We start from the raw sequence: 24,609 nt of genomic DNA, 5'->3' as shown, positions 1-24,609 counted from the left end.
TGGCTGCAGCTAATAAATTAACTGGCAGTGGGATCAAGTCCTCGTCCCCAGTGGCAGGTGGCCCATCCCTCGGGGCCTCTCTACAATCCCTTCATTTATTGCTAATTGACTTCCTAATTCCCCACAGCAGCTGTTGTAAACCTCTTCCACTCTCCTCCATCCCCTTAATCTTCTCCCTGCTCCACACAATGGAGTGGCAGGTGATCATGCATCCATGCATCCGTGGTGCGTCCTCTTTCCCACTGCCTTTGGGTCCTCTGCCTCCTCCCACCTCTCCCTGGTGGGAGGGCCGTCTCCTTAGGACCCCTTTCTCTCAGGCCTGGCTCCCTCATTTACTCCTTTCTCCCAGCTTCAGTCTCTCCTCTTGGTTTCCCTTCACCCATGAACAAGCTCAAATCTTCCTCAACCTGTAGAAGCCTGACCATGTTTCCCTTGAAGTTAATTCCTTCCTCCTTTCATTAATGGCAAGCTTTTAACTTCTTTTTTCTTATTCCAAAGTAATATTGTAGAAAACCTGGGAAGTAAAAATAATCCAACATGTTTCAAACCCCCATAATCACACTTCTAGAGGTAACCACTGATGCTCACATTTGGTTTATCTCCTCCCAATCTTATTTCTAATCATTGATAATAGTCACTTATTTCGACCTTGAGAACATTCTGGATGTTCTGTTTTGTAACCTGACACTGTCTTTTACAACACAATTTTTAATGATTACAATGAAGTTTCCATTGTGTGGATGCATTGTAATTTACTTAGCCATTTTAAGCCATAATCATAAGGTTATTTCCAATTATTTCCTATATAATTAACATTACATACAACCTTTGTTAATGAGTCTTTGCACATATTCCTAATTATTGCTTTAGTGAAAATTTCTGAACAGAGGTTCTGGAGTGCATATGTTAAGTATTTGGATACATGTTTTATTGCAAAATACAAACATTTTGGGAGAGTGGCCCACTTCAGCTTTAACTCTCATTCACTAAATCCCAAGTGATCCTGGCCTGCTCTGTCAGAGGTCAAGGTCACCATCAATCACAAAACACAAGTCTTCTGAGGCCTTATTCCGCCCTGTCCTTCACAGGAACAGCCACTTTGTCTTCTTTTAAAAATGTTTTTTCCTTCTGTTCACCCGAGCCCTTCTACCTCTCTGGTAACAAACACGTTTTCAGGCTCTTTCTGGTTTGTCTTCTGCCTGATCTTTTCCCTATTTTCTACTCTTCCCCCAGCTTTTCAACTACCGAATGCATGCCCATGCCCCCTAGATCTCAGCATAAGTCTGTCCTGATTCGGGGCCTGCTGGCCTCTGCAGCCTACATCTCACCACCCGTCCCTGACTCTTCCGCCTCCCTCGGCCTCTCCTTCATGCTTCAGTCACCCGCACCACCTGTGTCTCTGTGCCTTTGATTGCACGGCACTCCGTGCTTGGAAATTCCTTCTCCGCTTCTCACTTGATAAGGCTTTCCTTATCCTTCAGGGTTCGCCTTGTTGGGGGAGCTCCGTGACAACCTTCCCTCGCACTTCCATGCCTCTTTGCCCCGTGGCCTGGCTGAGTGGGCAAGCCTCTGTGCTCCCCTGTTTGTGCTTCTCTCCTGAGTGTTGGACTGTCTCCGCCTCTAGGCTGTGAGCTCCTGGACTTGGTGAAGTCTGTACCCAGAGCTCAGGGTGGTCCTTGTCATCGAGCAGAGACCTGCAGTGTCTGTCTTTCATCCCTTGGTCAAATGGTACTGTGGTCTGTCCTCTACTCCAGTCATAGGTTGGGTGGGACCGACTTAAACCCACCCTAATCCTGCAGGGGTGGGTCCTTACTGGCCATACTACTCAATGACAACACATGACAAGAAAAAGCTTCTTGGTGTTCGGCGACAGCTTTCCTACATGTTCCTCTTTCCCTACATGACATAAAGACCTACGGTAGAATGGTTCATCCGTTTTGCTGGCATGAAGGGTGCCTGGGCCCGCCCCAGAGCTGTGTGTGGAAGATGAGATTAGTGTCCTGGAGGACAGAGCAGCGACGCAGCGAATCAGCGTATGCGTGTGTGTATTACTATTTGATTAACAATGTGTGTGTGATGGTCCTTATGTGCCAGGTGCTGTTCTATGTGCTTTATAAATATTAACTCATTTAATCATCATATAAATCTGACGAGGCAGATACTGTTATCAGCCCTATTTTATGGCAGAGAGAGGCTGTCCGTAGAAAGGCTAAATCACTTGCCCCAGGTCACATGGCGCCTATGTGGGGATTTAGAGCTGGGCTTGGTCACCAGTCCTCTGCTGTCTGTCGTTGTGTAGTGGCACCAAAGAAGGGCGTAGCCAGCAGGGCTTTCCCTGCAGTTAGGCATGATTTGGTGAGCAGTCCTTTCTTCATTGTGTTTGAAGCCTGGGGACTCCAGGCCCCGCACCCTGAGGGGCTCTCCCAGGAGGCCTCTGCTTTCTTGCCCATGGCCAGGAAGCTTTTCACGTCAGAAAGCCGGAGTTTTAAATGCTCCCTGCTCGGGAAGAGCTAGGCAGGATCCTGTCTTTTCATGTGGTTTGTTGGACTGTGAAATATGAGGGTGTAAGTTACTGACCCTGTAAGTTACTGAGGGGAAAGCTGTGTCTTGCTCAGGGCCAAAGGGAGGGACGGGTTGCACCAGGACCGGCGCCTTTCCCAGGATGCCCAGGTGCAGTCTTCTGGCTGTGCTGCTGGTGTGTAGCCCTTTCCATTTGAGGAGACTTTCTAGAACTCGGAATGCCCCCGGCCAGGCTGAGAGAGTATAGTGACACAGTCTCGGTCCTGCACAATTGGGACCAGAAAGCAAAGGGCGCGGGTCAGCGCAGACACAGCGTAGGCAGGGCGGAGGCTGCACTGTCTGACCCTCCCGCCTGGGATCATTCTGAGTGACGCCTCCCAGGAAACCGGAGATCTTGATGGCCATGCCAGGGCCGCTTTTGAGTCTTCATCTTCCTTGATATCTCAGCAGTGCTGACACGTTACTCACTCCCTCTTCCTAACTGACGTTTCTCCACGGCACCGCGGCCTCTTGGTCTTCTTCCTTTTCCTCTGGCTGTTCCTTCTCTGACGCCTTTAGCAGCGCTTTTTCTCCACCTGACGGCTGTGTCCATCCCGGACCCTCTCCCTCCCTTGCTACATTCTCCCTGAGGATAGGTAGGTGTCCTTTGTCCTCATGGCTTTAATGATTTATGTGCTGGTATTTCTCAAATTCATATCTCCTAACTGCCTCTCCCCAAATGTCAGTCCCGTGTACTTATGTTACCAGCTGGACAGCCCTACGTGGGCATCCTGGGCTCCTCGGTGCCCACATGGACAAAAGGGCTCACACTGTCTCTCTACCTCTTCTGCCCGCGTGCGCTCTGTCTCAGTAAAGCTGCCACCACCCACACAGCTCTGCAGCATTAAAATGTTTTTATTGAATTTATTGGGGTGACATTGGTTAATACAATAGATACGTTTCAGGTGTATAGTTCTATAACACACCATCTGTACATCTGCATGTGTTCACCATCCAGAGTCAAGTCTCCTTCCATCACCATTTACCCCCCTTTACCCTCTACTCCCTCCCCCCGTCCCAACCCACCCCCCAATTCTCTCCTGTAATCACCATACTGTTGTCTGTGTCTATGAGGGTTTTTATTTTCTTAATCACTTCACCTTTTCACCAGCCCTCCCCTCTGACAACTGTCAGTCTGTTTTCTGTATCTATGAGTCTGTTTGTATTTTGTTTGTCTGTTTATTTAGATGCCACATATGAGCGAGATCATATGGCAGCAAGAACTGGTCTCCCTGCTTTAGACTTGCCCCACGCTAACTGGTCTCTCTCTGCTGGGCTTACTTCACGTGGCATCATGCTCTGCAGGTCCCCCTGTGCCCTCACAGTAGGTGAGGTTTCCTGTTTTCCCAGCTCTGTGGTCTCGCCGCTCTTGGCTTTTCCTTCTCCGCGTCCCCAAAGCCACTCACCTGGGTTAGGACTTCATCACCTGCAGGATCCTCGGAACTGGTCTCCCTCCTTTAGACTTGCCCCACGCCAACTTGTTCTACACATTGCAGCCAGAACTAATCTTTCAAAGAATATTTTCAAAAAAGTGCATTTTTAAAGTATAAAATTGCGACATACAAATTTCAAACAACATAGTGAAATGCAAAGTAAAAATTGGAAGTCTCCCCTCCGCTGTATTCCCAGCCTCAGTGCAGGCGAAGTTTGGTGTATTTTCTACAGACTCTTTACTGTGCTTCCCAAGCAAATGGTAACCGGGCATCTACGATGGACCTTATTTTCTAACCCAGAACTGCCGCTGCTTTGCCCACGCCAGGAGCTAGGTTCCTCCTAGATTTTGCTCGTGCCTTTTCCTCCGCTCCGCCCTCACCGGCCTTCCTCCAGCCAACACCCCCTCATCCTTTAAGGCTCACCGCATGTGCCATCTCCTCCCGACCCCCGGACACAATGGGTAGGTCCCTTACCACTCTCACTCCGTTGTCATGCCACACTCATAAGAGCTCTTCTGTGCGTTTTCTCCCGCTGGCCTGGAACTTCCCGAGGAGGAAACTGTCCCTCGTTCTGCAGGGCATCCCCCTCACTCAGCATAAGCCCTGGCACAGTGTTCAATTCCCATGACTGAGCGACTGGGGCTCTTAGTACTGCCCGAGTCTCACGAAGGGCAAGTGCTCTGGCTTGGGGAGGGAGAGGTTCCAGGCGGACAGGACGATGAGGCCTCCCCTTAAGCGAGAGTAGGAGACACAGCAACAGGGACCAAACTAAAGACGGGATCCAAGGGTGGGGGGAGGAGCCTGGTGGCAGCCCAGGAAGGAAAGGAACTGATGTTTACCAAGGACCTTCACACTGACCACCTTGCATGGATTACTTAATCCCCTCAACAGAACCATCCCCAACTTACAGACGAGAAAACTGAGGGTCAGAATATGAAGTACCTGCCCATGCTCGCACAGTGAGCAGCGGAGCTGCGGCTCAAGCCCAGCTCTATGTGATTTCAAAGCCCAAGCTCTTGCACACTGCCCATTGGTGATCAGGTGGGTGTGGTGTGGTCAACACCTATTTTCCCTCCACCCTTCAGGGGGCCTGGGAAAGGTGTGTGTCCAGCAGCTTCTGTACAGACACACCTACAGGCCTTCAGCCTCTGGGGAGATGGGGACGTCTGGGTCTCCAGCCCCTTCAGCCTTTGACTCCCACAGCCCTGAGAGAGGTGCTAAGTGAGGCTCCAGTTTATGCTGAAGGGAGTTAGTCTTCCAGGCAGAGGCCAGCAAGGCTTTGGGAAGTCTCACCCAGCCCAGCCTTCCCCAAACCTCCCTCAGACAGCCGTGCCGCCCCCATCTCCTCCTGGCCCTCCAGCCAGATCAGCCCTGGTTGCTGTGTCATTTCAGGACCTGCTGGCCAGATCACACCTATGGGACAGTCATCTCTGGAGGCCCCGCAGCCTGGGCCCCAGCCCTTTGCTATCTGAGCTTTGGGTACTTCTTGGCAGCTCTGAGCCCCTTGAGATTGGGGAGGGCACCATGGGACGGGTGGGGGCTAAGAAGCTATGTCCGGGGGTGAGGCCAACTCACAGGGGTTGCTAGTCCTTCAGTCCATAGAGGTTTACTGATGCTGCCTAGGCATTGTTGGGTCTTTGAGGGCAGGGATGCCAGGCCCGAGAGAGGCAATGATAACAATAACCGCCACTTTTTATCCAGATCATCTCTGTGTCAGAGGCCATACACACTGTCATTTAATTCTCCAACAACTCTGAGAGCGCAATTAATAGTTTTATTTTATAGGTTAGAGTAGACAGTAAAAAAAAAAAAATGTACTCTGAAGCTCAGAGTGGTTGCCCATAACCACTGAGGGAGTTGGGATGTGAACCCAGTCCCAGATCTGTTTGTCTCGAGCCTGCTAAACTGCCTCAGGAATATCAACACCATTCCCGCCATCAGAGAGCTGGCAATCCTTGTCTGCTCTCTGCACAGCCACTCAGCATCCTCTCTCGCCCTTGTCCATCGCACTCTGTTCCAGGTGTATGGGAACGCCGCAGTTCCAGCATGCACCGAGGTTTCTCAGTCTCCAGAGCCTTCCACAGGCTGTTTGTTCTGCCCACAATGCCTTCTGCCCTCCTTTCCCCGGTTCACTCCTTTTCATTCTCCTGGTCTCAGCTTGCTTGTCATCTGACTCCTCAGGGCTGGAGTCCTCATACCTCTCTTGGATAGAGGGCATTTGCTGGTTAGCTCTGCACTTCCATTTCCCCTCTTCTCTTGAAGGAAGTTCTTGGATTCCCCAGTTTAGGAATTGCACTCCTCCATAGCCACCCCGCCCCCTCGTTCCCACACACACACTCCAGGCATGGGTCTGATTGTTTAAGTCAATCAGCATGTCTCATTCTGCCTGTCACTGTGATCAGTTCAGGGATGGGGTTACACTCAGAAACAATGAAGCAAGGAGAAACTGGAGGTTTTAACAGTTACTAGAAGAGTCACCTTCTTCTCTATGAGATTGAATGAGGAAGGATGTAGGTATGCAGCCTGGCTATGAGCACCTAGAGTTTAATAGAGGAGAGGCTTAAGAGTTGACAGTCTGTGCAAAAACAACAACAAACACACCATGCATTGACAGTCCGGTAGGAATACGGGCTAGGGGACTTAGCCTCTATCATTAAAAATAGGGTATTTTGTTCCCCATATCTATGCTTTGTTTACTCTCAACTGTCAGAACCTTAGAAAAGAAGAGGGGTGCTACTCATGGAGGCCCCTTTGAGACCCAACATAATCTTTGTAGACACACCCCCACAGAGTCTTGGGTCATCCTATTTAATAAAAGAGTAATATGCAAATTGACCGTACCTCCGCTACACCCACAAGCCATGCCCACCAGCCAATCATGAGCGAGTATGCAAATGAACCCAACCAAGATGGCTGCGGCCACAGAGAGAGCAGGAGGCTTGGGTTTCCCTGGCAATGGAGGAAGCCAAGCTTCCTGCACACCCTGGCCGGCCTAGGCCTCCATCAAGGCTACAAAGTTTCAATTATAGAAGATAAATAAATCCCAGATACCAGGGCCTCCACTTGGGTCACCAGGGGGCGTGGTCGGCCTGGAAACCACCACAGGCCCCTCTCCCAGGCCGCCCCACACCCCAAGGGAACCCCCACCCTGATCCAGGACACCCTTCAGGGCAAACCAGCTGGCCCCCACCCGTGCAGCAGGCCTCTATCCTCCTATATAATAAAAGAGTAATATGCAAATTGACCATCACTCCAATACACAAGATGGCTGCCCCCATGTGGTCAAAGATGGCTGCCCCCATGTGGACATATGATGGTCACCACAAGATGGCCAGCAGGTGAAGGCAGTTGGGAGGGATCAGGCCAGCAGGGGAGGGCAGTTGGGGGCGATCAAGCCTGCAGGAGAGGGCAGTTAGGAGTGACCATGATGGCAGAGGAGGGAAGTTGGGGGCGACCAGGCCTGCAGGGAAGGGCAGTTGGGGGGGACCCAGGCCTGCAGGGGAGAGAAGTTGGGGGGGGGCAGGCCTGCAGGGGAGGGCAGTTAGGGGTGACCAGGCCTGCAGGGGAGGGCAGTTAGGGGTGACCAGGCCTGCAGGGGAGGGCAGTTAGGGGCAAACGGGCTGGCAGGGGAGCAGTTAGGCATCAATCAGGCTGGCAGGGGAGTGGTTAGGGGGTGATCAAGCTGGCAGGCAGAAGCGGTTAGGGGCAATCAGGAAGGCAGGCAGGCGAGCAGTTGGGAGCCAGCAGTCCTGGATTGTGAGAGGGATGTCTGACTGCCTGTTTAGGCCCGATCCTATTGGGATCAGGCCTAAATGGGCAGTCAGACATCCCTCGAGGGGTCCCAGATTGGAGAGTGTGCAGGCTGGGCTGAGGGACACCCCCCTCCTGTGCACAAATTTCATGCACCGGGCCTCTAGTTTAATATAATATGCCTTGGATCATATTCACCTACCTTTTAAATAAATATTACCTTTTAAAATCTGTCTTACAAATATTTTCTCAGGTATTTTATTTCTCTATGGCCTTTGTTTATGATACAAAAGTTATAAACATTTATATAGTCAAATACAAATTGTTGGGAAGGTCTCCCCTAATCTCAGTTTATAGTAGAGTATTCCAAGTTTTCTTGCAATATTTTTTCACTGTTTCACTCTTTACTTTTTAAAAAATTCATTTGGAAGTTTATCCATTTGGAATTGTGTGTTTGGGGCACGGTGTTAATAAGTGTCAGTCCCACTGTGAACAGCTGTCACAGAGACCTAAAAAACAGCAGGTTAAACAGAATAACATTTACTTCTCTTTTACATGAAAGAAATCTATTGCAGGCAGTTCAGATGCTACAGTTCTCAGGAACCCAGGGTGCATTTAGCTTTACTATATTCTGCTATCTTTCAGATGTGGTCCACATCATTAAGGTCCAAGATGAACTCCAGGCATCACATCCGTGTTTTGAGCAGGAGGATGGAAGAGACAAAGGGCACATCCCAAGCATATCTTAAAGAAATTTCCCAGAATCGGCCACACAATAATTCTACTCATCCTGTTGGCCAGGACCGAGTTATATGGCTATGTCTAGCTCCAGGAGATGTGGGGATATGTTTTTATTTAAAATCAAAATTCTAAAGACTATAAGATTTTTATTCCAAATCGAGATTCTAAAATAGTGGTAATGGACATGGGATTAGCTCTCAGCAGTGCAGGCATGTGGGGGTGTGTGATTGTTTCTGTAGCTCTCAGCCACCAGGGCAGAGAGGAGGAGAAGGTGGATGGCACATAGTACAGAGGGTTGAGGGGCAGCGGAAGAATAGGGTGCCAGGCATGGATGGTATGGGCGAGTGAGCAGTTTAAGCTTGATTAGAGAGCAGGTTGTTTGGGGGATGAGGGACCAAGAGAAAGAGGGAGGGATTGAGGGATTAGTGATCTCAGAGAGACTGAAAGAACAGACACACAGCGAGAGGGCTGGGAGGCTGTGTTAAAGAATGGCATCGTTGGCAGTGACCAGATGAACAGTGTGGTTGTGGCGGTAGGTGATGGATGTGGAAGGGAGGTCGAGGTCACTGGATGTGAGGAAGGTCAGGCCTGGCATGGAGGGGTCTTCCCCTGCACACTGAACTGCTCCGGGAGATGGCAGGAATGGGGACAGGAATACAGGGAAGCTGGTGAGCCACAGAGTGTGAGCCCAGAAGAGTTACCTGGGAGGAAAGCAGTGGTGTCCAGGCCCCTAGGAGTATGAGGACACTGACGCCACCTTATCGCTTCATCTGCTGACCCAGGCAGACCCGGGTATGAGAGAACAAAAGGTCATCATTGAGGAGATGCCTGTGGTCAGGGGATGACCGTGTCTCAGGGAGGTCCAGGAAGAGGAGAGAGCCTTTCGTGAGGAGGTAAAGGATGAAGGGGGTCTATTTTCCATGGAATGAGGGGTCCAGTGGGCACAGAGGAAAGCTTTGAAGGGAAGAGGAGCAGCTGGCATTAGGGAGAAGAGACATAGAACCGTCTCTATGAGCTGAGCATGAGAGAGAACAGATGAGAAGGCTTATGTTTTGGGCAGTGACTTGTCTATGAGGTGTAACATCTGGGCTTGGAGGATCCACACAGATCATTGGTGTCAGGTTGTCTTGGGGACCCAGGCTGGGACTGTAGAGTGAGTTGGGCTGGTGCAGGACTTCTGGCTGTGGGCCAACCCGGGGATGGACTCTGGGTGGTCAGGGGCCACACCAGGAAGTTCCACAGACTTAAATATAGAACAGCACTGGCCCAAAAGAGATCTTTTTCTTCCTTGGAGGCCTCCCTTGTCTAGCTCCTCTGGCTTCCAGGATAAAGCTGAACCCAGAAACAACGAGCTGCCCAACAATGCCAGGAATCATGCTCTTCTAACATCCATTTTGATTTTAAATCTTTTATGTTTGAGATAGACTTTTCTCTGTTGACAATGGGTTGGGTTTTGCCTGTTCATTAGGCGTGAAACTCCTGGCTTGTGGTAAATCCTGATTGGAAAACCATATAAACACATTTCCTGGTAAACGTGTAAATATATATGGATGTTGGTTGTTCCCCTCCCCGCCACCAACACACATGGTAGAAGCAATTTGAAGCAATTTAGGTGTGCTCAGCATCTGGCCCTCATAAAAGACCTTGGGTGAGTCATGATCTTGCACCAACAGAGAGGGCTTGTCTTGCTTGTGGAGAGAATTATATTTACCTCCCATTCTGCCCGTGACCCTCTCTATTGCTTTATGATGATCAGCCTGATTTGTATGCAAAGAGGCTGGTGAGATAAGAATTTGAGGAAGGGGATCAAGAAGAGGGGAAGGACCCACACAGCTACATATTCAAGGCAAAACCACCAGTTTAGGGGACAATGACCTGATTTTGCTTTTGAAGAGCCAGCAAAAAGCAAAACAAAACAAAACCCCAAATCAAACAACCAAACAAACAAACCAGTGGAAAGAGCCTCGTCTTGGGAGTTAGGAGAAGCCTCTACTACCAGCTGTAGGCCGCTCAACCTCTTGGCCCTCAGCTTGCTCATCTGACCAGTGGGACCAATACTGGCGGCCCCACGCAGCTGAGAGAGGGGAGGAGAGCTCTCGCTTGGGAGCACTGTTGTGTGCCAGTTGAGGGGCGAGCTTCCAATGCCATCTCGTTTAGTGCCCGAGACAACCCGTGAGGACAGTGGCATCAAACTGTTCTCCAGCTGAAGGAACTGAGCCCCAGAGAGGCCAAGTGGCTTGTCCAAGGTCACAGAGCTGATCAGGACTCAAAGCCACATCCGTCTGGCTTCAAGTCCCGTGTTGGTCCCATTACTTCAGGCTGACGCGAGGCCAAGGGACACACTACAGTCTCCCCCTGGGGGTGGGGAGGTGGCGGGGGGAAGCACAGGGTGGCTTCCCGCTCCAAGGCCCGAGGTGTCCCTGTGTCCTTGTCCCCACAGGAAGTCCAGCCAAGCCCAGTGGTGTTTCCTCAGAGCCCTGCTCTCTGCTGTGGGAGCAGGTGGGGTGCTAATCTGATAAACGGCTTCCTGCGAAGGTGGGAGGGGGGCGAGCTAACGGGCTGCTGCATTGCCCCTCAGAGTGGCAGGTGGGAGATGCCAGTGCCTGCAGCCGTGGAATCCTCCAGGACTGAGTGATCGGGAAGGATGAGGGCTTTGGGGTCCCTCAGCCCTCGGGGGGAGTCCTGGCTCTGCCTCTTGCTAGCATGTGACCTTAATTTGTCCAACCTTCAATTTCCTTATGAGTAAAACGTGGAGAAGAAGGCTCACCTTAGTTGTTGTAATATTAAGTGAGATGATGTGGGAAATGTGCCTAGCACCTTGTGTCACACATACGTTATACACAGCCAAGTAAAAAGCAGCTGCTGTTTCATGGCGGGGACCTCCCTAGGCATTGGGTGGTTTTGCGTCCCATCCCCTAAGTCCACATCATGGTTGATCCTTTATTCATTTGTTCAGGAAAAGTGTTTGACACACTCAGTGTATCAGCTTCTGGGGAGGAGCAGGTATGAGACGGCCAGTCTTTGCCCTCGTGGTGTTCACAGTGATCTGGAACCACATGGCAGGGGGTGTCTGCTGCAGTCACAGGGGGACCGGGGGCTGGGAGGCAAGGCTGACCGCCCAGCGGCATCTGCTGGAGAGTCTGGCATTTAGAATCCAGGAGTCCTCTTTAGGTGTTAGCAGGGGTCTTATTATGTGTGGGGCAGGCCCCTCCCTCCATGGAGACAGAAAAGGCTGGGCTGACAGACTGCTGAGCCAGGAGGAGGCAGAGCTCTGGGGTGCGTGGTCCCCAAGGCAGTCCTGGGGGTGCTTCCCATTTGTGCTGACAAAACCCACCACCTTTGGCAGAGACAGACATGCCTCTAGCTCAGAGTTTGTGGAATAATTTGCTTGTTATCTGAGGCATTTACAGAGTGGTAGGTGCTGCCATATCTACCATGGTGGTAAATATATCAGGGACCTGTTGTTGCTCCAGCCTGACTCACAGGCCACTTTGATGGTGGGTGATCAGTGATCTCTCCCGAGGCAATGAGATGGGTGCCTGGGTCCAGGCATGGAACTTGGAGAAAAGGCTCATTGATCTCCCATGATCCAGCCCATTCCCACCCCCTCTACCCCATTATTCTGTTTATTTCTCAACAACCCACACCTACAGCACACTAGCAGGCAATTCCTCATGAGCCCCCAAGAACATGGAAGCTCATCCCACATCATTGATTTTGTTTGCAACTGGATCCCTACTGTTTCATTGCTTAGCCATAATAGCTCATCTCTCAAGCCCAGTTCTCATGCTGCCTCCTTCAGAAAACTTTTCTTTAACTTCTGTAGCATCTGCTGACCTCTCTCCTCTCGCAGCTCCCCACTTTAGTGATTGTTCATTTATAATGATCTCATTCATTAGTGCATTCAAGGCATTGGCAAGTCTTACCCATTCTGTATGAAAAATACTTTGCATTACTTTGAAGCATCCTATCTAATAAAATAGTAATATGTAAATTGACCGTACCTCCGCTATACCCACAAGCCATGCCTACCAGCCAATCAGGAGCGAGTATGCAAATTAACCCAACCAAGATGGCTGCAGCCACAGAGAGAGCAGGAGGCTTGGTTTTCCCCGGCAATGGAGGAAGCCAAGCTTTCCGCCTGCGCTGGCAGGCCCAGGCCTCCAGTCAAGGCTATAAAGTTTCAATTATCCTATCTAATAAAGAGGGAATATGCTAATTGACCATCACTCTGTCACAAAGATGGCTGCACCCACAGCTGAAGCCAAGTTCCCATAAGGAGCCTTAACGAGCAATCAGCAGGGACCTGAGGCTACACCCTCCCCTGCCCCCATAGGGCTTGACAGGGGACCTCAGGCTGCACCACCCCCCCAACCCCAGCATTGGGCCAGGGGACCTGAGGCTGCGCCCCCCTTGTTTGGCTGGGCTTGACAGGGGACCTCAGGCTGTGCCCCCCATCCAGCGGGGCTTGATGGGGGACCTCAAGGTGCACCCCCAGTGCTGGGTTGGGGGAACTCAGGCCACGCCCCCTGCCCAGCAGGGTTTGACGGGGGACCTGAGGCTGCACCCCACTGCTGGTGGGGCTTGATGGGGGACCTCAGGCCATGTCCCCCATCTGGTGGGGCTTGATGAGGGACCTCAAGGCACGTCCCCCCACCCCGGTCTGGGCTGGGGGACCTCAGGCCACGCTCCCCCATCCTGACGCCGGGCCAGGGGACCTGAGGCTACGTCCCCTGCCTGGCAGGTCTTGACAAGGGTGGGACTGGCCAGGTCTGGATCTAGCCCAATGGGGGTGGGGGCCAGCCAGGTCTGGGTCTCACGTGATTTTGAGGCACAGGTGGGTGGGCGGGGTCTTGACTCTGGGTCCCATGGTGCGCCCCAGACTGTCATCTCTGGCACTTCTGTTATAGAGAAAGGGCAAATAGCAATATGAAATTATTTCCTCTAATTAATCCCCTTTTAATGTGCACGAATTTCGTGCACCGGACCACTAGTAGAAGATAAATAAATCCCAACAAAAATGGCTGTGGCCATGGAGTGAGCAGGAGGCTTGGCTCCACTCAAGGCTACAAAATTTCAATTATAGAAGAAAAATAAATCCCAGATACCAGGGCCTCCACTTGGGTCGCCGGGGGGTGTGGCCGGCCTGCAAACCACCACAGGCCCCTCGCCCAGGCTGCCTCATGCCCCAAGGGAACCCCCACCCTGATCCGGGACACCCTTCAGGGCAAACCAGCTGGCCCCCACCTGTGCATCAGGCCTCTATCCTATCTAATAAAAGAGTAATATGCAAATTGACCATCACTCCAACACAAAGATGGCTGCCCCCATGTGGACACAAGATGGCCGCCACAAGATGGCCAGCAAGGGAGGGCAGTTGGGAGGGACCAGGCCTGCAAGGGAGGGCAGTTGGGGGCGATCAAGCCTGCAGGGGAGGGCAGTTAGGGGTGACCAGTCTGGCAGAGGAGGGAAGTTGGGGGCGACTAGGCCTGCAGGGAAGGGCAGTTGTGGGGGGGGACCCAGGCCTGCAGGGGAGAGCAGTTGGGGGTGGCCAGGCCTGCAGGGGAGGGGAGTTAGGGGTGACCAGGCCTGTAGGAGAGCAGTTAGGCATCAATCAGGCTGGCAGGGGAGTGGTTAGGGGTGATCAGGCTGGCAGGCAGAAGTGGTTAGGGGCAATTAGGAAGGCAGACAGGCGAGCAGTTGGGAGCCAGCAGTCCTGCACCGGCGGGGCTTGACAGGGACCTCAGGCTGTGCACCCCACCCTGGCACTGGACCGGGGGACCTGAGGCTGTGCCCCTGCCTGGTGGGGCTTGATGGGGGACCTTAGGCCGCGCCCCCTGGCCTAGGCCAGGGGACCTCAAGGCATGCCCCCCGGCCTGGGCGACCTCAGGCTGTGCCCCTCACCCTGGCACCAGGTCAGGCAACCTGAGGCCGTGCCCCCACCTGGCGGGGCTTGACAGGGGTGGGGCTGGCCAGGTCTGGATCTAGCCCAATGGGGGTGGGGCCGGCTGGGTCTGGGTCTCGTGCGATTTCGAGGCGCACGTGGGTGGGCAGGGACTTGACTCTGGTACCCGAGGCACTTTCCAGACTCTGACAGGAGGAAGATTTTCATATACATTTTACTAATTTTCTTTCATCTCTGATACTTCTATTATAGAGAAAGGGCAAATAGCAATATTAAAATATTTCCTCTAATTAATCCCCTTTTAATGTGCACAAATTTTGTGCACCAGGTCACTAGTTTTCTGATAAAGATGCTGAGGCTCAGAGAAGTTAACCACCTGTCCAGGATCAAGCAGCCAGTTGCTGCCAATTGCTGTGCTGTTAGCATTTCAATTGGGTCAGTCTGGCCACCAGTCCCAGCCTTTTCCCATTTTGCTTCCCGTGCTCATGGTTTTCTGAATGTTTTATAAGCCCGAGCTAAACCAGAAGCTCCTTTGGGGAAGGAGGGAGCGAGCAGGGTGCCTCTCTCCCTCTCCCTCTCCCTCTCCCTCTCCCTCTCTACTTGACTCAGAGAAATTACACTTGGCACTGCGGTGGGCACTCAGTGAACGTCCCAGAGGGGAGGCCTGGCCCATGTAAGTATTCAGTGAATATTTGCTGAATGAATGAATGAATGAATGCATGTGTGTGGGTGGTTCTGAGGCCTGGGCAGATGTTAGGATGCTTTCCAGGTATGCAGGTTGTGTGTGTATGTGGGGGGCAGGGAGGCGGGGCAGAGGGGAAAAGGGGAGATGGTAAGACCTTCCCGCTGCCCACACTCCAGGCTGTGCAGACTCTAAAGAACTCAGCTGCTGTCAGGCCTGCCCTCTGGCCTGCCCTCCTCCCAGGACCTGGAGCTGAATAAAACCGAGTCTGTCTGCATTTATTCAGCCAGTAAATTCCATGTATTCCTGAAACGATATCCAGAAACCTTCACACACTGTCATATTAATGCTTTTATTACCACCCCCTCCCCCGGAGTGGCTCAGAATCCTACTTCTGTGGATATATTACTTCTCTCACCTACATGAGCAAGCTGGCTTTCTTGGTGTATGTGTGACTTTCCACAAAGCTCAGGCTTTAATCCCAATTGGGACAGGGGTGTTTGCTGGTTTTATGTATTGGGCCTCACAGAAGTGGGTTAGAAAGTCTTCAGTAACAGCTTCCTCTCCCTTAGTAAACAGTCCTCCTCGGCCCTGGAGGCTTTTCCTGAGAAACGCCCAACGAGACCCAAACGGAAAAGCCAAGGGCTGCTCAGTGGCCCCAGAGTCTCTCAACCGCTAACTAAGCCCGGAGGCTCCAAACCCAAACAGTTCTGGGCCTCACAACCAAACTGTGCTCTGACTGAAACCAGGGCCCGTCCACAGGCGCCGCTCCCCGGCAGTGACCCTTGCTCTGCAGCGGAAGTGGGGGTGGGGGTGCAGGAATCTCAGTTTCGCTCACCCAGACTGGCGCTGCCCTCATCCCAGGTGGGTTTGATTGAAAGAGTCCCATGTGGAGCTCCTGTCTCTTCAAAGCTCTTGGGCGTTTTGGGCGCCATAGATTGGGAGATTGAGACTTGGTTTCTAGCAATTGCTCTGCTAACAGTGTCTGACCTTCTGTCACGTAAACCTGTTTTAAAGTGAGAGATTTAGACTAGCTCCGTGATTTTCAGACTTTCCCTGGGAGCAAGATTTTGTATAAAGGAAATCTACAGTATCTGGATGCCCAATGGAAAGAGGCAGAGCCGCTCTGCTGGATTCAGCAGGCACTCTCTCCCCGGGTGTGGCCAGACTGTGGCTTCAAAATTCTGTGTTTTAACCCCCGTCCCCCCTGAAAGATGGATAACATATTAATAGGACAGAACATGGAGAGAGAACATGAACAAGGATGTGGGCAGGAGCAAGACAGCAGATCATGGGCTATGCTTGTCCATATCAAAAATGAAGATATGTACAATATTAGTGGTACATTTTCTCTGAAAAGTCTTACAAACTATGACATGAAACTACATGAAGTTGTATGTGTGCTAACTTCAAAAGAATAACGTTTTAGTACTTTAAATGGACACTGGCTCGCCTAGTAGGTGAGAGGTCAGATGAGCACCCAGGGGTCTGGCTCTTCCTACTCATCGAAAGAATAAAAGCTTTCACTGCGGCAATTTCACTTTATTCCTCTTATTTCTGTCACAGGCCCTGTGAGCTTGGTTGGGTCAAGGGTTACCCAGAAAATAACCAGCTTCCACTTTCTTTAATTATGCAAACTAGAGCGAGGTGACTGAGCTCGTCTGTAGTCTGCAAGACAGAGGGAGTTTTGCAAGCCCAGGGGAGAGCAGAATTTCCTGGAGATGTTGCAAGGTGGCTGGCTTTTTTCTGAAGTCATACGATATTCTCCTTCAGTTGGGTTATGACTGCAGAGGTGCTAGGAAGCAAACTGGAAACTAGCACCTTGGAGCGGCTTCTCTGTCGGCCCAGAGGTGAGGCCAGCTCGTGCAGAGGGGAGGGCCCATGCCCATGCCTGCTCACTGAAAGGCATTTTGATCCAATGCCACTTCCCCGCTCATTTCCTAGCACAGAGGTGTTTTTTGCTGAGGCAAGGAGGCTTGGAAATTGAGAGAGCAGATAGCTGGGTGGACCAAATTCCCAGAGAAAATGAGCTATGTTGAGAAAGAGAAAAAGCAATCGGTATTTCATTAGCAACCACACAGGGAGTACCTTTAGCCTCTGTACTGCAGTCAGAGGCCTGGACAGCAGTGGGCGCCTGGGCCAGTCCCACCTCACGCCCTCGCTCGGGCCTGCCTCGGCGCATTTCAGTGGGCCCGGCGGCCTTCTAGACATGGTTACTCTTCCTTTTTTACTGGGCTTATAATGTGAGGCTATCAAACATTTTCAGACTTCAGAATGGCATCACTTTCCTTGGGAGAAGGCAAATATTTAGAGAACTGGTCCTGTTCTCCGGGGAGTAGGATCAGCTGGTTTGGGACGTGACTCTAATAGGCAGAAGGTGCTAAATAATGCTTCGGAGAGACTCCACTCAGTAGATTAAGTCTAGTTGGGTTTTTAAGTGTTTGAGAATCTCATGGGAATGGAATTATTCAAAGGGCAAGATTTAAAAAAAAAAAAAAAAAAGCTCATTCTCTGAATATACCAGCATATGAACTAGTTGTTTCTGAGATATTTAAATAGAAAGTGAAACTGAATCACACTGTTTACTTTGCACAGTAACAATTCAAGTCTTCTTGCCCAAAAGAGCAGCAGGGTTTTCCTTCAACATTTCTTTCCATTCTTTGAAATCTGGAGTTCACAAGAAAGCCTGGGGGCTCTGCTTTCTGGAAGGTGACATTTACTTCAACAGGGAGGTGTGCACATGGGGGCAGGGAGTGGCATTCTGGCGAGGGAACAGTGCAGGCTCTGAGTCAGCAGAGCACATGACTGAACAACAGACTGGACCTGGGGACGCAAGGATCTTTCTCAAGAAAACAGAACTCAGAGGTTTTTCATTTGTGGGGTGGTGTAGTCACTTTCCCTCCTATCTGCTTGAAAATATATGCTTGCTCCAATGGAGTTCCTGTGCTTTTAGCCTGTTCCAAACCCTCGTTGTCTCCATCTTCTGAATCATGTTTGTCACTTTCCTCAGTCTTCTCCAGCTTCAGGCTTGTCTTAAAAAGAACACACCCTGGGTCCCACCTGCCTCAGGGCCTTTCCTCAGGAGGCTGCCCTGCCTGGGCCATCTCCTTCCATCCTGTCCCCTTGACGAACTCCACTCATCGCCCCCCATCCATCCTTCCAGGCCACTACAAAGTCCCCTCCCATCTCTGACCACCACGGCATACTCTCTGCCTTTTAGGTGATGGGACCATATAATTTAATGTCCAAATCAGAATACTTTTGAAAGGAAAAGCTTGTAATTAATAATGATGCTGAATTAACGGGTATACACTAGGGACTGTCCCAGGCAAACCAGGATGGGTGTTCCCTTTCAGGGTGTTTACCCTCATTGTGCCTCCTTCCCAACAGCAGGCTGAGGATTCTGAGAAGCGTGACTGTCCTGTCTTTGAACCCTTCTCATGTCCAGTCAGTAATTAAAAAATATATATATTTATCATTGATTTCAGAGAGGAAGGGAGAGGGAGAGAGAGATAGAAACATTAATGATGAGAGAGAATCATTGATCAGCTGCCTCCTGCACGCCCCCCACTGGGGATCAAGCCCAAATCCAGGCATCTGCCCTGACCAGGAATTGAACCATGATCTCCTGGTTCATAGGTCGATGCTCAACCACTGAGTCACACTGGCCAAGCCCAGCCAGTAATTAAAAAAAAAAAAAAAAATTAAAGAAAACACCCTTTTTTTTTTTTAAAACACACACACACACACACACACACACACACACACACACACCTTACATTTATAGAAAGTTGCAAAGATAGTATAGAGTTCCTGTACACCTGTCCCCCAGTTTCCCCCATCATTTACACTTTGTATTTCCATGGCACATCTGTTAAAATTAAGAAGCCACATTAGTTTATTACAATTGACTCCACTCCAGACTTTATTCAGGTTTCCCCAGTTTTTCCATGAATGTCCTCTTTCTGTTCCGATCCAGACCAGGACACGGTACTGCATTTAGTTATGTGTCTCGCTGGTGTGTGACAATTTTTCAGCCTGTCTGTTTTTCATGACCTGGCAGTCTTGAGGGAGTACTGGCCAGATTTCCTGTAGAAATATCCCCCAAACTGGATTTGTCTGTGTTCTCATGATTAGACTGAGACTGTGGTTTTGGGGAAGAATGCCCTTCTCATCACACAGACCAGGGGCCACGTGCCAGGCACAGGACATCACTGGGGATGAGGACCTTCAGCATGTGAAGGTGGCGTTTCCCTTCCCCATTCTTTGGGAGCAAGTCACTGAGTTTAACCCACCCTCCAGTGGTGGGCCAAGCTCCACCTCCTGGGAGGGATAGCATCTCCATGTAGTATTATTCATTTATTTCTTTCAAAATTGATATTTCTTTTCCGACAACTTCATTTCCATTTTCTGTTGAAGAGCCTGAGAAGAACAACTTGAGACCACCCAGCAGCTTCTCCTACCCACTCAGTGGTCTGAGCAATGGGAGCTGCAGACCAGTCTCTAGCGGTAAGCACTTTGCTTCCTTTCTGGTGAGACAAGATGCTCCAGGTTTTTCTCTTGTTGCTTCCCCAGCCTTAGAACTAGCAATTTCCCCAAGAAACCTTGGTTCCTTTTATTGGAAAATGACATTTAGAAACCAAGATCTAGCACAGTTCTTTGGACTGAATGGAATTCTGCTCCAGTCCTCCCAAGCTAACATAACTCCGGGAGGAGTGTGGGAGGCAGATGCAGCACCCAAACAAGCTGCTGGCCCTGTCAGTGACCTGGCGGCAGAGGTGGTAGTGGTCTATCTGTCTTCTTAATGTTTCTATAATGAGCTACTGGCTCCTCAACTGAGGGCCCAGACCTGCAGGGTGTGGGAAATAACTAAGGTGGTATTTCTGGGCAGAGGGGAGTGGGATACAGCTTCTTCCCTTCTTTCCCCAGGAGAATTGTTACTAGTCAGAGGGAGGGGTCCTGGCATCACTCGTGACTTTTAAACATTTATTTTTTAAGTTCTTTGAGGTATAATCTATAATAATAAAAGCATAATATGCTAATTAGATTGGACAGCTGAACGACCTTTCAGGTGTCATTCCAGACATCCTTCCAGATGAAGCCGCGGCAGTGGGGGCCAAGGCAGAGGTGGTTAGGGGTGATCAGGCAGGCAGGCAAGCAGTTAGGGGCAATCAGGCAGGCAGGCAAGTGGTTGGGGTGATCAGGCAGGCAGGCAGAGGTGATTAGGAGCAATCAGATAGGCAGGCAAGTGGTTAGGGGTGCTGAGGCAGGCAAGTAGAGTGGTTAGGGGTGATCGGGCAGACAGGAGGGCAAGCGGTTAGGAGCCAGCAATCCTGGATTGCAAGAGGGATGTCTGACTGCTGGTTTAGGCCCAATCCCGCAGGGATTCTTGTGGGATTGGGCCTAAACTGGCAGTTGGACATCCCCTGAGTGGTCCTGGGTTGTGAGAGGGTGCAGGACGGGCTGAGGGACCCCCACCCCCCATGCATGAATTCGTGCACCAGGCCTCTAGTCTGTGTGTGTGTGTGTGTGTGTGTGTGTGTGTGTGTGTGTGTGTGGCTAATATGCAAAGTGTCCCCATGGGAGTTCGACTGGGAGACCGGGAGTTCGATCGCTTGCTATGATGTGCACTGACCAGCAGGGGGAGGCATGGAAGGAAGGAAGTCCCTGGCCAGCAACCAGGGAAGGAAGGCCCTGGCCAGCAGCCAGAAGGAAGGCCCCGATCAGCCCTGATCGCCGACCAGGCCTAGGGACTCTACCCATGCACAAATTTTGTGTACCAGGCCTCTAGTTGACCTATATTAGTTTTTGGTACACACATAATGGTTTGATATTTGTATATATGGTGAAATGATCACTAGAGAAGGAGTTAACAAATCACCGTACATAGCTACAATTTTTTTTACTATGAGAACTTTTAAGATTTACAACAATTATAGCAACTTTTAAATATGTAATATGTTATTAACTATAGTCACCATATTGTACATTACATCCCCATGATCAACACTGATAAAAGAGTAAGATGCAAATCGACCACACCTTCGCGACACCCACCAGCCAATCAGGAGTGAGTATGCAAATTAACCCAACAAAGATGGTGGGTTAATTTGCATACGCAGGCGCTGAGCAGCCGGGGGCAGGGCAGGACGCTTGTGTTGTCACATGGTGACAACGCTGGTGTTCCGCACTGCCCCAGCCGCTCCGGGCCTCTGAGCAGTGTGGGAAGGTGGAAAGGCAGCTCCAGCCGGAGTGAAGGCGGTGCTGGCAGCCAGGGCAAGGAAGGCCCATTCTTGCACGAATCTTCATGCATCGGGCCTCTAGTTCATTTATGATTGGAAGTTTGTACTTTTTGACCATCTTTACCCGTTTTTCCCACTCCCCACCTCTGGCAACCACCAATCTGTTCTCTATATCTATAAGCTTGGGCTTTTTCATTAATTAATTTTTAGAATCCACATATAAGTGTGAGCATATGGTATATGTCCTTTTCTGCCTGACTTATTTCACTTACCATAATGCTCTCAAGATCCATCCATATTGCCAAAAAAGACAAGATTTCATTCCTATTTATGGCTGAGTAATATGCCATCGTATTTTTTTCTTTTTTTTTAAATCCTCACCTGAGAAGTGAGGATGTTTTTTCCATTGATTTCTAGAGGGAGAGGGAGAGGGAGCGAGGAGGGGAGGGAGAGAGAGGGGGGAGGACGGGAGGGGGAGAGAGACATCAATGTAACAGATACACATACTGCAGGTGGGAATTGGACCTGCAACCTAGGCACATGCCCTTGACCGGGAGTCAAATCCATGACCCTCCAGTGCACAGGCCAAAGCTCTAACCACTGAGAACATTGGCCAGGGCTCCATCATATTCTTTATCCACTCACCATTGATAGACACATAAGTAGTTTCCATATCTTGGCTATTGTAAATAATGCTGCAATGAACATGGGAGTGCATGTTTTTTCAAGTTAGTGTTTTTGTTTCCTTTGGATAACTACCCAGAAGTGGAACTGCTGAATCATATATATGGTAGTTCTATTTTTTAATTATTTTAGGAATCTCCATACTATTTTCTATAGTGGCTGTACCAACTTACATTCCCACAAGGATTCCCTTTTTTCTACATCCTCTCCAACACTTATTTGTCTTTTTGATAATAGCCGTTCTAATAGTTGTGAAGTGATAATCTCACTGTAGTTTTGATTTGCATTTCCCCAATAATTAGTGATGCTGAGCATTTCTGCATGTGTCTGTTGGCCATTTGTATGTCTTCTTTGGAAAAATCTATTCAGATTTTCTGCCATATACAGTATATATATTTGATGTTTCTATCATATATATATATATGTTTTTACAGCAATACACACACACACACACACGTATTTATTGATTTCAGAGAGGGAGAGGGGAAGAGAGAGATAGAAACATCAATGATGAGAATCATTGATGGGCTGACTCCTGCACATGCCTTACTGGGGATTGAGCCCACAACCGGGTCATGTGCCCCGACTAGGCATAGAACCTGACCTCCTGGTTCATAGGTCACTGCTCAACCACTGAGCCATGCCAGCTGGGCTCTGCCCTTTTTAAAAATGGATTGCTCTTCTTTTAGCTATTGAATTGTATGATTTCTTTATATATTATGGATATTAACCCCTTATCAGAAATATGATTTGCAAATCATCTTTTCCCATTCCATAGTTGCCTTTTTATTTCATTAGTTTCCTTTGCAGTGCAGAAGGTTTTTAGTTTGGAGTTTAATGGTTTCATGTCTTACATTCAATACTTTAATACATTTTAATTGTGTATGATTGATGCATGTGGTTGACCAGTTTTCCCAAGGGCCCTTATTGAAGAGACTATCCTTTCCCCATTGTATATTCTGGCCCCCTTGTTATAAATTGACCATATATATATGGGTTTACTTCTGGGCTCTGTATTTTGTTCCACTAATCTATGAGTCTGTTTTTATGCCTATACCATACTGTTTTGATTACTATAACTTTAATATCGTTTTAAATCCAGTTGTATTCTTCTTTCTCAAGACTGCTTTGTTTATTCGGGGTCTTTTGTGGTCCCATACAAATTTTAGGATTATTTATTCTATTTCTGTGAAAATGCCATTGAACCTGTAGATTATTTTGGATAGTATGAACATCACCTGTAATTCTTAATACCTTTATTGAGATAATTTATATACATAACATTCACCTGTTTTAAGTGCACAATTATATTTAAAGTTTACAAAGTTGTACAAAAATCATAATTTAATTTTAGAACATTTCATCACCCCCATTTGCAGACGATCCCTGTTCCCATCCCTGCCCATGCAATCACCAATTGAGTATCTAGTTGAGGTTTTCCTTTTTTGATATTTTATAAAATGGAATCATACCTTATATGGTTTATTGTGTCAGACTTATTTCACTTAGTATAATGTTTCTGGGGTTTAGCTGTGTTGTAGCATGTATCAGTACTCCACTGTATTGATTTTTTGTTTATCCATGTACCAGTTGATGGTCATTTGGGTTGCTTCCCTAATATGAACAATGATGCTATGAATATTTGCCTGTAAGTCTTATAAACATGTTTTCATTTCTTTTGTGGTGGGATACCAAGTGTAATTTCTAGGTCATATGATGAACTTATGTTTAACTTAGAAACCTCCAGATTGCTTTTTGAATCTGGCTGCACCATTTGACATTCCCACTAGCAATGTATTAGGGCTTGTTTCTTCATATCTCACCAACACTGCTTTTTTTTTTTTTTTTAATGTTTTTATTGATTTTTTTTTTTTTGGAAGAGAGGGAGAGAGAAGGCTAGATAGAAACATCCATCAGAGAGAAACATCACCAATTGGCTCCTCCTGCACGCCCCCTTCTGGGGATCGAGCCCACATCCAAGGCATGTGTCCTGATTTGTTTTTGGAATCTTATCTAAGATTTTGGTTTTCTCCTAAAAGTTTTATAGTTTTAGCTCTTATATTTAAGTCTCTGATTCATTTTGAATTTACTTTTGTATATGGTAGGAGGTAAGGGTCTAAATTAATCTTTTTTTGCATCTGATATCCAAATGTCCCAGCACCATTTGTTGAAAAGACTATCCTTTCTTCATGGAAATGGCTTGACACCTTAGTTGAAAATCAAATGACCATAAATATGAGGGCTCCTAGGTGCTCAAATTCTGTTCCAGTGATCTTTCTGTCTATCCTTATATCAATATCACACTGTCTTGATTATTGCAGTTTTGTAATAAGTTTTGAAATCAGGAAGTGTTCCTCATTTTTAGAACTGTTTGGGCTATTATGGATCCTTTGCATTTTCCTAGAAATTTTAGGATCATCTTGCCAATTTTTCAAAAAAGCCTTCTGGGGTTTTGATAGGGTTTGCATTGATTTTTAAATAAACTTTTAAAAGACAATTGCCATCTTAACAATATTGAATCTTTTAATTCATGAACATGGAATACCACTATTTACCTCCCTTAATTTCTCTGAATGTTTATAGTTTTCGCTGTACAAGTCTTATACTTCTTCT

The sequence above is a fragment of the Plecotus auritus genome, assembly GCF_963455305.1.
Source record: "Plecotus auritus genome assembly, chromosome: 2".
In the NCBI taxonomy this organism is placed as follows: domain Eukaryota; kingdom Metazoa; phylum Chordata; class Mammalia; order Chiroptera; family Vespertilionidae; genus Plecotus; species Plecotus auritus.
This window is presented reverse-complemented; position numbering follows the sequence as displayed.